The sequence below is a fragment of the Beta vulgaris genome, chromosome 2 (genome assembly GCF_026745355.1).
Source record: "Beta vulgaris subsp. vulgaris cultivar EL10 chromosome 2, EL10.2, whole genome shotgun sequence".
In the NCBI taxonomy this organism is placed as follows: Eukaryota; Viridiplantae; Streptophyta; class Magnoliopsida; order Caryophyllales; family Amaranthaceae; genus Beta; species Beta vulgaris.
In genome coordinates, this window is record NC_079203.1 from 45,170,517 (window position 1) to 45,184,488 (window position 13,972).

At 41.4% G+C, this 13,972-nt stretch overlaps 1 long non-coding RNA gene across 1 annotated transcript; it reads right to left on the bottom strand.

Moving 5' to 3' along the window:
• Positions 1-2,956: 2,956 nt before the first annotated feature.
• On the bottom strand, positions 2,957-4,822 carry LOC130590384 (uncharacterized). Its single transcript, XR_008968185.1, has 3 exons — positions 4,677-4,822; positions 3,962-4,018; positions 2,957-3,181 (listed from the first exon to the last, which is right to left on the bottom strand). It is a non-coding gene; the product is annotated as an uncharacterized LOC130590384 (long non-coding RNA).
• Positions 4,823-13,972: the final 9,150 nt, after the last annotated feature.

The window sequence follows — 13,972 nt, forward strand, 5'->3', positions numbered from 1 at the left end:
CGATCCGTCCGACCCCCCGGGCGAAATCCGCCCGACCGGGCGGTTCCCAGCTCTCCTAAACGTATATGCGCGCCCGACCGCCCGGGCGAGACGCAGTTTTGCGTCTCTTGTGCATTTCGTCGAACACTTCTTGAGCACCACAATTCAAGGCATATTCTTACAAATCTCCACCTTGACTTGAATTCTCTCATAATCACCAGAAAACCAGATGCATTGATCACAACGCCCAGAATCTCCCAAACACCAGATTTGTCCCAAAAGACAACCAGACCAGATTAGTCCCTAAGGACTCCAGAATTGCCCCAAGAGGGCAACTAACAATCACGAACATTAAGTAAGTCCAAGCAATGTTGGAACTTACTCTGCGGAACCGGCTTGGTGAACATATCAGCAGGATTATCAGCAGTTCCTACCTTCTTCACCTTAATCCTTGTCTCACTCCTCAGAAAATGATATCTGACATCAATATGCTTAGTCCTCTCATGATGGACTTGATCCTTTGCTAGACATATTGCACTTAAGCTGTCACAGAACACAGTTGCTTGATCATGATGTAGACCCAAATCACTGATTAACCCCTTTAACCAGATCCCCTCCTTAGCTGCTTCTGTCAACGCCATGTACTCTGCCTCAGTAGTAGACAAAGTTACATTAGGTTGTAAAGTTGCTTTCCAACTCACCACAGAACCACCAAGAGTAAACACATATCCAGTCATAGACCTTCTACCATCTACATCTCCAGCATAATCAGAATCAGAATATCCTGCAACTAAGCAAGCCATATCACCTCCATAAATGAGACCAATATCTGACGTACCTCTAAGGTACCGAAAAATCCTCTTGACTGCCTGCCAATGCTCCTTACCAGGATCACCCATGAACCTACTAACCACACTGACTGCATGTGCAAGATCCGGCCTAGTGCAAACCATAGCATACATCAGACTCCCTACTGCACTAGCATACGGAACCCGACTCATGTACTCCTTCTCCTCAGCCGACTTAGGTGTAAAAGCCACAGACAAATGACTATTTGAAGCACTTGGAGTATCTATAGGTTTTGCTCTTGACATGCCAAACCTTGACAAAATCTTCTCAATATAACTCTTCTGTGACAAGAAAAGTTTCTTCTGAATCCTATCCCTATAAATTTCCATCCCCAAAATCTTCCTTGCTGCACCCAAATCCTTCATTTCAAATTCAGCACTGAGAAGTTCCTTCAATTTCTGAACATCTGACTTGTTCCTGGCAGCTATCAACATATCATCCACATATAGCACTAAGTAGATAAAAGACCCATCTGTCAGCTTGTTATGATACACACAACAATCATATGAGCTCCTGTTGTAGCCTAGCTTCATCATATAGCTATCAAACTTCTTGTACCATTGCCTTGGAGACTGCTTTAGCCCATATAAGGACTTCTTCAACTTGCAAACACTGTTTTCTTTTCCTGGAACCTGAAACCCATCTGGTTGAGCCATATATATCTCCTCCTCCAACTCTCCATGTAAGAAAGCTGTTTTTACATCTAGCTGCTCAAGCTCAAAATCCTGATGTGCAACTATCGCTAGTAGCACCCTGATGGAAGTATGTCTGACTACAGGCGAAAAAATCTCATTATAGTCTACACCCTCCCTTTGTGTGAACCCTCTTGCAACCAGTCGAGCCTTATACTTGACCCCTTCTTCAGATGTCATCCCCTCCTTTTTCTTGAAAACCCATTTACAAGTAAAATTCTTCTCCCTAAAGGCGTAGACACAAGCTCCCAAGTCTCGTTCTTATGGAGTGACTCCATCTCTTCCCCATTGCAGCAAGCCAATGGGTAGACTCCGTACATGTAACTGCCTCCCTATAGGTTGATGGCTCATAGACATCCACCTCTTCAGCAACCTGCAGTGCATAAGCTACCATATCTTCAAACCCATATCTAGTTGGAGGTTTACCAAAATTTGTCCTTATAGGACGTTCCCGTGCCAGGCTAGGCGCCTCCTCACTAGGCGTCGAAGATGATGGTTCTTCAGAACCAATGTGTTGATCATCACTCTCATCATGAGTGTCTTGCTGCTCCACCTGTTTATCAACACTACTACTATCTGACACTTCAATGGACATCACTAGGATTAAACATAGAATTTTCATCAAAGACTACATTTCTACTAAGTATAACCCTTTTCAGACGGAGACCAGATTCTATAACCCTTAACTCCATCCCATAACCCACAAACACTCCCCTTTTAGCCCTTGGTTCTATTTTCCTTCATTCACATGATAGTAGACATTACAACCAAAAACTCGCAAATCTGAGTAATCTGCAGCTTACCTGACCACATCTCATATGTGTTTTGAATTGATCCCAGAATGAGGTCCACGATTTATCAAATAACATGCTGTATTGACAGCTTCTCCCAGAACTTCTAGTCATACCAGCATTAGAGAGCATGCACCGAGCTCTCTCCAGAAGTGTCTGATTCATCCTTTCTGCTACACCATTCTGCTGTGGTGTATTCTCTGACAGTGTGATGCCTAGCAATCCCTTCATTTTACAGAACTCATTGAACTCAGACAAACAAAATTCCAGACCATTATCAGTTCGTAGCCTTTTGATCTTCTTCCCAGTTTGATTTTCCACTAATGCCTTCCACTGCTTAAAATTCTTGAAAGCTTCACCTTTTGACTTCATAGATAATCAACCAAGTCATTCTTGAATAATCATCTATGAAAGAAACAAAATACCTGTGACCTGCCAAAGACTCCACGCGTGAAGGACCCCAACAATCAGAGTGGATATAATCCAGAGTACCTTTTGTTCTATGAATACCCTTAGAAAACTTGCTACGATGTAATTTTCCAAGAACACAATGCTCACAAATGTAACACCCCCAAAATCCATACACGTCTAATGCTACGTCGCATCGACTTTGGGAGTGTTACCGCCGCGATGGAACGCAAGGCATAATTAGAAATATGGTAACTCAAATTCATTGTCTCAAAACCAAATTGCAGCGGAATAGAAAATGTAATTACAACTCGGGAATCATAGATGACCCCTCTTTATTCAAACTCAAACCATGTAATAATGTTCTATAAAATTCATTAATGATCAAACCAAAAGTTAACTTCAAACTACAGTCTAGCCCCCATATGCTTGATGTCATGCAGCAGCACCAGCTCACCTAGTCTGCTCCCCATTGAAGTATCAATAGTTCATCACAGGACAACAAACACATAATAACACACAGGTCAGCTATGCTGAGTACGTAATGAACCATTGAAACTATATGAACATAAATGATGCATACATTACACTGTTATATGAACCTACGTTATCTCACATCCTTTAATCTTTCATTATTTGGCATCGAACGGGCACCGTCATCTTACTAGAATCATACGGGCTACTGAATCCTTAATAGACAACTTGGTCTATTAGATGAAATGCAAATACGGTTTTGTTCCGTCTCACACCCATCACCTTAGTATGCATACCCCCAAGATCGAACGGAACCTTCCGCCTACTTGAGTTATCAAAATATAAGGACACTACTGTCGTCACAGTAGGCCTGCGTAGGAGTGTAGGACAAGTCCTACACTCCCCCCATTGTTCTATACTTGTAGGGAGTCCAACTACAAGTATCGCCATAATCTTCTTTATTACCAATCATTCTTTTATAACTTTAAGGAGTCATTTACATACTCTCTTAATTACCAAACTCAATCTTATCCCTAGTAACACTCTTGTTACTCTATAGATCAGATTAATAATGCTGATGTTACACTACGATAGAACTTCGCATTTCAATGCAACATATTTCAATGCATCATATTGATTTCACGTTATAAACGTCTAACCAAACAATCACAATCAAATGTTCCCTATCATGGTACTAGGTTCCAATAACATGAACTGCAACCTAAACATGATACTAAGCTTTGAAAGTAAACTGGTACGCGTACGTACCTTGTAACGGAGAATTTTCGCTGACTTAATAGAACGAGCCGCTTATGAAATTGGGACCTAAATCGTTAAAACAAAGCTTTAGTGTTACGTCCTTGATAACACTAACAACTACTACGTACTAAGACCATAACGATCTAACGATTCGAATTACGCAATAGTTAAAACCTTATTCCAGAACTTTCGTTATAATTCTAATCTAGTGAATTTAACGTCTTTTAGAAGTCAGAATTAGTGAGTAACTAAGTTATTTAGTAACATTAGTCCACTATTTACCAATCCAAAATGTCATAAGTCCAGCCTGTCTTATGTCCAAAAGTCAAGTCATATGTCCAAAAGGTAAGTCATATGTCCAAAAGTAAGTCATATGTCCAAAAGGTAGTTCCATGTCCAAAATAAGTTCCATGTCCAAAAGTAAGTTCCATGTCCAAAAGTAAGTCATAAGTCCCAAATCAGTTTCATGAAACAGGTTACTCATGAAACAGTAATAATGTAACTAATAATAAGGCACACTTTTCCTACTTCCAACTTATTCCAATTACAAACCTAACCAGAATTTATACTTAAAACAGAACAATAACTTAATTAGTTAACAATCTAATAAATTACTAAACACTCTAATTATTACTTATAATTTACAAACCTTTCTTAACTATGAAAATAGTGAATATAAGAATAATTAATAAACTGACATACTAAGTTAAGTACAAAATTATACCGTTAGAAATCGCCGGCGAAAGAATTCCGGCGACCGAAAACCACACCACACACGCGCACAACACCGAAACCGGTTTCCGTCGCCCAAACCCCCTTGCGCGACCCAGATCCGTCGCGCCACCACGCTCGCACGACGCGGAACCACGCTACACAAACCTTCTCGCAACCTGTCGCGCAGCTACACTCGCACGACGCGATTTCTCGCGCACCCTCACCTTAGCTTGGCGCACTACCCTCGAACACCTTCGCGCACAACTCGACCCCTTCGACGAACTCGCGCAAGCTTTCAACCCTTGACGCCTGCGCACCGTTCGAACCACACAAAACCCTCGAACCGCTCTTTCGCGACCGGCTCGCACCGAATCTCGACCCTCCTCGCCTGCGCACTCGAACCACGAACACCCTTCGCACCAACACGGCGAGGGAGACGAAGAGCACAAGGAGAGAAATCCCGAAAGAGGGAGAACAGCGAGAGAGAAAGAGATCCGAGATAAAGAGAAAGAAAACTCTGAGAGAGAGGGAGAGAGAGAAATCGGCTGAGGAGAGAGTGAGGAGAGAGAAAAGTCGGCTGGGAGAGAGGGAGAAGAAAGGGTTTAGGTTTTTTTTTTCTGAAATTCCATCTTCTTTTCCTTTTTATACTCCCTTCCAAAAGGTAGTAACCCTAGGTCGATTAGGTTACTCTTTTAAAATTCCGGAAATTCCTAACAAATTCATATTACTAATAATTTATTCCTATTAACTTGTAAATAAATTAAAATACCTTTTTATTAATTCTTTTATATTTCTTAATTAGTACGAAATTAGTATTAAAAATACGGAGTATTACAGGCTTCCCCCCTTAAAAGAAGTTTCGTCCCGAAACTTTGAGGTAGCCCGTCTTAACGACGATCTTTTGCACTTCTAAGTCCCAAATTTCACAAGCGTTTTCTAACGTTCACACAATAGATAAGCATTTTCACACATAACTAGCATATAACTAACATAATCAACATAATTAACATACTTTAGGGTGAAAGCGCGAAATTCTATCGCATTCTTCCCCCCTTAAAAGAAAAGTTACGTCCCCGTAACTCACGTACCTCTTGGAAAAGCTCAGGGTACTTCAGACGCATTGCATCTTCGGCTTCCCATGTGGCTTCCTCGGTAGTTTGATTTCTCCACAACACCTTGACAATTCTGACGTCCTTATTCCTCGTACTTCGCACTTTGCGGTCTAGGATCTGGACAGGTTTCTCCTCATAGGACAAAGTTTCGTCTATCTCTACGTTTTCAGGTTCAAGGACATGTGACGCATCAGGTACGTACTCCGGAGTTGGGATACGTGAAACACGTTATGGACCCTTTCTAAGTCGTTGGGTAAATCCAGGCGATAAGCAACTTTCCCTACCCTCGCCAGTATCTCATAGGGTCCTATGAACTTAGGGCTTAGCTTCCCCTTTTTCCCGAATCGCATCACTCCTTTCATTGGGGACACCTTAAGCAACACTTTTTCCCCAACTTCGAAATTTTCGTCCCTTCGCTTCTGGTCCGCATAGGATTTTTGCCTGTCCTGTGCAGTCTTAATCTTTTCTTGAATGACTCGCACTTGATCCATCGTCTCTTGAATCATATCAGGTCCTAACACTACAGTCTCACTGATGTCGTTCCAACACAAAGGGCTACGACACTTTCTCCCGTACAACGCTTCAAATGGTGCCATCTTAATACTAGCATGGTAGCTGTTGTTGTATGAGAATTCTATGAGGTCCAAATGGTCTTCCCATGACCCTTGGTATTCTAAAGCACATGCTCGCAACATGTCCTCTAAGGTCTGAATAGTTCGTTCTGTTTGACCATCGGTAGCTGGGTGAAAGGCTGTACTCATTAATAGCTCACTACCAAATGCTTCCTGGACCTTTTTCCAGAAATTCGACAGGAATCGAGATCTCGATCTGATACTATACTTGTGGGTACTCCATGCAATCGAATGACATTTTTCACATAAGCCTTGGCTAAGGCTTCCATACTCCACGTATCTTTCATAGGTATGAACCTTGCTGTCTTGGTTAGTCTATCCACTATCACCCAAATGGTATTATTGCCTCCCCGACTCCTAGGTAAGGCGACAACGAAGTCCATGGATATCGAGTCCCATTTCCAGTCGGAATGTCTAAGGGTTGAATCTTTCCCTGAGGTCTCTTGTGTTCACTTTTGACTTTCTGGCATGTTAAGCATTTGGAAACAAACTCAGCTACTGCTCTCTTCATACCAGGCCACCAAAACATCTTCTTGAGGTCCTTATACAACTTATCTCCCCCTGGGTGGACAGAATACGTCGTGTTATGACCCTCGCTCATTATCTTTTGTTTCAGCTCTTCACACTTTTGTGGCACGCACCACCTACCCTTATATCGTATGCTTCCATCCTCATGGATCGCAAACCCCTCTGCTTTGCCCTCCTTAAGCTTTGCCTTGACTCGCTCAAGTTTCACATCCCCAGGTTGACTCGCCCTTATCTCTTCTAGGAAGTTAGGTTCGATGGTTAGGGCACTCAGCAATCTTTCTACCTCCCCTTCATGAACAACTTCTATCTGAAGTCTAGAGAATTCCTCACAAAGTTTGTCGGCAACGACTAATGTATTCAGGCTATGGCTAGACTTGCGACTTAACGCATCAGCAACAACGTTGGCTTTACCCTCATGGTATTGGATGTCTAAGTCATAGTCCTTGATGAGCTCTAACCATCTGCGCTGCTCATGTTGAGGTCTTTCTGGGTGAAGATATATTTAAGGCTTTTGTGATCGGTGAAGATACGGCAGGTTACCCCATAGAGGTAGTGTCTCCAGATTTTGAGTGCAAATACTATGGCGGCCAATTCTAGGTCATGTGTTGGGTAATTGACTTCATATGGCTTCAACTGTCGGGACGCATAAGCTATAACTTTCCCGTTTTGCATCAGAACACAACCCAACCCATTTTTGGATGCATCACTATACACATCATATCCTTCGTTCCCATTAGGCAAGGTTAGGACAGGGGCTGAGGTTAATCTCTCTTTGAGTGTTGGAAGGCCTTCTCACTGTCCTCATTCCAGTAAACCTACAATCCTTCTTCATCAGGTTTGTCATAGGTTTTGCTATTTTGGAGAAGTCTTTCACAAATCTCCTATAGTAACCGGCTAAACCCAAGAAACTTCGTATATCCGTGACATTCTTTGGAGTAGGCCATTCACTCACGGCTTTGATTTTCGCAGGATCGACTGACAACACCCTCCTTAGAGATAAAATGACCCAAAAATGACACTCTTTCCAACCAAAATTCACATTTCGAAAACTTTGCATAAGTTGGTTGTCCCTAAGTGTCTGCAAAATGACCCTCAAATGATCCTCATGTTCCTCCTTGTTCTTAGAATAGATCAGGATATCGTCTATGAACACTACGACAATTTGTCTAGGTAGGGTCGGAAAATTCTATTCATAAGGTCCATGAAAACTGCAGGTGCATTGTTAACCCAAAAGGCATAACCGTAAACTCATAGTGGCCATATCTGGTTCGAAAGGCAGTCTTAGGTATATCATGATCAACAATCCTCAACTGATGGTAACCAGACCTTAAGTCAATTTTGGAGAACATCCCCGCACCCTGAAGTTGGTCGAACAAATCATCAATCCTAGGTAATGGATACTTGTTTTTCACGGTGACATTGTTCAATCTCGGTAGTCTATACATAACCTCAAGCTACCATCCTTCTTTTTCACAAATAAGACGGGTGCTCCCCATGGCGACATGCTAGGTCTAATATACCCTTTGTCTAGAAGTTCCTCTAACTGGTTCTTTAACTCATTCATTTCTGCCGGAGCCATCCGATACGGGGCTTTCGAAATGGGTCCAGTCCCAGGTACTAGGTCAACGGTGAACTCTACATCTCTCCTTGGAGGCATACCAGGTATTTCCTCAGGAAAGACATCCTGGAATTCCGGACTATGGGCACATCTTCAGGCCTTAACGGATCATCCTCACTCTTCTCACTGAACACATAAATAGGGGCCAACCCTTGTCTACGTAGTTCTTAAGTTGTAACGCATTGATAACTTTAATTCCTGGTTCTCGAGGTATCCTCCTATATGACACTCTTTTCCCAAGGGTCCTTTAGTTCCACTTTTTGCGCATCGCAATCTATCTTAGCCCTGTACTTCCCAAGCCAATCCATCCCCAGAATGATATCTAGGTTTGATAAGTTAAACTCTATCAGATCAGAGGGAAAGTATCCCTCACCTATCTTTAATGGCACTTTTAGGAATCTTTTAGAACAATTAACAGTCTCCCCAGATGGAATGACTATAGGCATAGAAATCGACTCAGACTCGACCAATGTTAAATTTCTAACAGTTGCATGGGCAATAAATGACAGTAGGCCTGCGTAGGAGTGTAGGACAAGTCCTACACTCCCCCCATTGTTCTATACTTGTAGGGAGTCCAACTACAAGTATCGCCATAACCTTCTTTTATTACCAATCATTCTTTTATAACTTTAAGGAGTCATTTACATACTCTCTTAATTACCAAACTCAATCTTATCCCTAGTAACACTCTTGTTACTCTATAGATCAGATTAATAATGCTGATGTTACACTACGATAGCACTTCGCATTTCAATGCAACATATTTCAATGCATCATATTGATTTCACGTTATAAACGTCTAACCAAACAATCACAATCAAATGTTCCCTATCATGGTACTAGGTTCCAATAACATGAACTGCAACCTAAACATGATACTAAGCTTTGAAAGTAAACTGGTACGCGTACGTACCTTGTAACGGAGAATTTTCGCTGACTTAATAGAACGAGCCGCTTATGAAATTGGGACCTAAATCGTTAAAACAAAGCTCTTAGTGTTACGTCCTTGATAACACTAACAACTACTACGTCCTAAGACCATAACGATCTAACGATTCGAATTACGCAATAGTTAAAACCTTATTCTAGAACTTTCGTTATAATTCTAATCTAGTGAATTTAACGTCTTTTAGAAGTCAGAAATAGTGAGTAACTAAGTTATTTAGTAACATTAGTCCACTAATTTACCAATCCAAAATGTCATAAGTCCAGCCTGTCTTATGTCCAAAAGTCAATATATATGTCCAAAAGGTAAGTCATATGTCCAAAAGTAAGTCATATGTCCAGAAAGGTAGGTTCCATGTCCAAAAATAAGTTCCATGTCCAAAAGTAAGTTCCATGTCCAAAAGTAAGTCATAAGTCCCAAATTCAGGTTTCATGAAACAGGTTACTCATGAAACAGTAATAATGTAACTAATAATAAGGCACACTTTTCCTACTTCCAACTTATTCCGATTACAAACCTAACCAGAATTTATACTTAAAACAGAACAATAACTTAATTAGTTAACAATCTAATAAATTACTAAACACTCTAATTATTACTTATAATTTACAAACCTTTCTTAACTATAAAATAGTAATATAAGAATAATTAATAAACTGACATACTAAGTTAAGTACAAAATATATACGTTAGAAATCGCCGGCGAAAGAATTCCGGCGACCGAAAACCACACCACACACGCGCACAACACCGAAACCGGTTTCCGTCGCCCAAACCCCCTTGCGCGACCCAGATCCTCGCGCCACCACGCTCGCACGACGCGGAACCACGCTCACACAACCTTCTCGCAACCTGTCGCCGAGCTACACTCGCACGACGCGATTTCTCTGCGCGCACCCTCACCTTGCTATGGCGCACACCCTCGAACACCTTCGCGCACAACTCGACCCCTTCGACGAACTCGCGCAAGCTTTCAACCCTTGACGCGCTGCGCACCGTTCGAACCACACAAACCCTCGAACCGCTCTTTCGCGACCGCTCGCACCGAATCTCGACCCTCCTCGCCTGCGCACTCGAACCACGAACACCCTTCGCACCAACACGGCGAGGGAGACGAAGAGCACAAGAGAGAAATCCCGAAAGAGGAGAACAGCGAGAGAGAAAGAGATCCGAGATAAAGAGAAAGAAAACTCTGAGAGAGAGGGAGAGAGAGAATCGGCTGAGGAGAGAGTGAGGAGAGAGAAAAGTCGGCTGGGAGAGAGGGAGAAGAAAGGGTTTAGGGTTTTTTTTTTCTAAATTCCATCTTCTTTTCCTTTTTATACTCCCTTCCAAAAGGTAGTAACCCTAGGTCGATTAGGTTACTCTTTTAAAATTCCGGAAATTCCTAACAAATTCATATTACTAATAATTTATTCCTATTAACTTGTAAATAAAATTAAAATACCTTTTTATTAATTCTTTTATATTTTCTTAATTAGTACGAAATTAGTATTAAAAATACGGAGTATTACAACAAAACTCCAGGTTTATGACCTTATGGCCACACAGAAGATCTGCCTTGGAGAGGATTTGCATTCCTCTCTCACTCATATAACCAAGTCTCATGTGCCATAGCTTGGTCATATCCTCCTTCTGAACCTCAGACGATGCAATAGAAGCTGAACCTGAGATAGTAGAACCCTGCAGAACATACAAAGTACCACGCTTGACCCCCTTCAAAACCTCCTTTGAACCCTTGCAGACATACACAATTCCACCACCCCCTGAAACTGAAACCCTTACTGTCTAGTACTAAGTGAAATCAGATTGTTGGTCATCTGTGGAAATGCTTAACATTTTTCAAAGTATAGATAATATCATCATGAGTCCGGATCTTGATAGAGCCTATTCCAACTATCTTACAGACTGCACTGTTAGCCATCGAAATATTCCCCCATCTACCTGCTCATAAGTAGTAAACCACTCCCTAAGAGATCATATATTACGCTCCAGAATCAAGAACCCACACATCACTATATGTTTTCTCATTTCCACTAGAGCAAGGTCATCCTCAGAATTCGAATTTTCTGCTGCAACAGCAGCAGAACCAGACCCAGATTTGTTCTCCTGATGCTTCTTTTTAGGACATTCCTTCTTCCAATGCCTTTTCCTTACAGTAGTTACAGATATCATTAGGTTTAGGACCCCCTTTAGAATTTTCAGGTTTCTTAAAATTCTTTTTACCATGTCCTTTACCACCACTACTACTGGCCACTAACCCAGAAGACTGATTTTCTGTACTACTACCAGATGCCTTATGGCGCAATTCCCTAGTATGCAAAGATGATCTAACTTCTTCTAGGGACACATAATCTTTACCAACAATGAAAGATTGCACAAAATTTTCATACGATATAAGTAAAGAAACAAGCAGAATTAAAGCGGCATCCTCATCCTCCACCTTCACATCAATATTACGCAATTCTAATAAGATTGTATTTAATTGATCAAGATGATCTCTAAAGGCATACCTTCCTGCATTCGCAGACTGAACAGACGTTGCTTCAAAAGCAACTTGTTGGTTAGAGATTTTGTCATGTACAAACTCTCTAATTTCAACCACAGACCAGATGCGGTTTCCTCCTCCGCGACTTCAGTGATTATGTCGTCTGCCAGACACAACATAATCGTTGAATGAGCTTTCTCCTCCAGAAAGGCCATCTCAGCGGTGACTAAATCCGTTGCTTTCTTTGCCAACGGTGCCCACAACCCCTGTCTTCAGTAACGCCCGCATCTTGATCTGCCACAGACTAAAACTATTCCTCCAGTAAATTTATCGATTTTGACATTCACCCCAGACATCTTTCTCACACAGATCGAACACCAAAGCTCTTGATACCAGTTTGTTATAACGGATGTGAGGAAGAACAAATTATGAATGCAAAAATAATAAAAACAGACAACAGATTTACGTGGTTCACCAATTTGGCTACGTCCACGGCAGAGAGAGAGAGAATATTTTATTATGAGAAGAAACCAGATTACAGAGAGAACATAGTGTTTTTCGTAGTGTAAAAGATAGGTTAAAATAACCTATTTATACAAAACAGCTAAAAACGCGTTTTCCGCGTTATTTCCCGATCCGCCCGACCCCCCGGGCGAAATCCGCCCGACCGGGCGGTCCCCAGCTCTCCTAAACGTATATGCGCTCCCGACCGGGCGAGACCTGCCCGATCGGGCGAAACAACGCTTCTCCAAACTTGCTCCCGCGTCCGACCGGGCGGGCGAGACGCAGTTTTGCGTCTCTTGTGCATTTCGTCAAACACTTCTTGAGCACCACAATTCAAGGCATATTCTTACACTACTGTTGTCGCATTCTATGGCATTGGATCTGAAGAAGAGGTAACTAACTCTTACTCGATTTTCACTGTTTTTCAACAGCTTTCGTTTTATTTTACTCGCTTGAGTGACGAATGAGTGCAATGTTGTGCGCGTTTGTTTTATTGTGTTTTTTTTAATGCTTGTGATTTTGCGGTAGTAATCGAGCAATGCTTTTGTTAATTTATGATGTTAATGGATATAATATACATTAGTTGTTATTGCATTTGAGAGCACTTGATATTGATTTATATGTTGCTTTGCCATGTGAATGTATTGTTATGTACGCTAATTTGTAGAATTATTGGATATTAGAAATAGATAGTTGTAGTTGTATTTTGGTTTTACTGTTGGAATTCGCTGCATTAGTAATTGCTTCCTTGTGAAATTTTAGATACAATGAGATTGTTTTGATTTTTGGTTTGAAATTTGCGAACTTTGAATTGATAGGGAATGATTTGAACAAGTGCACTGGGGAATTACATGGTGAGAAACATATTGCCCTAGGTTTTTAGGATAAGATCAGAGTTTTGGTTGTGCAGGGTTGGAAAATATAACATATCGTGCTAGATGAATTGCCAAAAGACTTGGGGACTGTTTTAACTTTTATGTTCTTGTTGATGTTTTGCATTATTGACGTGTGTTTGAGAATTATGTGACTTAATATATGACGATAATTTTGCTTATTGAATGAGGTATGGGTACATATTACTTTTGTTTTCCCCCTGTGGCCTGTATAGATCTCCACATAATCACTAGACCACCCTTCCTACTTCTTTCTTCACCATCACAATTCACAGCTAACCGCAAACATATGTTCAAAATTCAATCTTCTTTTAATAGCTACTCTAGCATCTTTCTGCATTGTTTCCTGCCCAAGCTCTTCCATCTCCATGTTAAAGCGGTTCACATGTGCGACCACTTTTTTTAGAAACTGTGGACTAGATTTATATTTGACAAAGTCTAATCCAATCCAGTCCATTCCACTTACATTCCTAATACCGATAACCATCCAGAAGATTGAAATGGGGAGTGGGAGATCCATTCACTAAATTGATGCCGAGGTGGTCACAATTAGGGATGGCAATTGGGCGGGGAGCATAAAATTCCAAT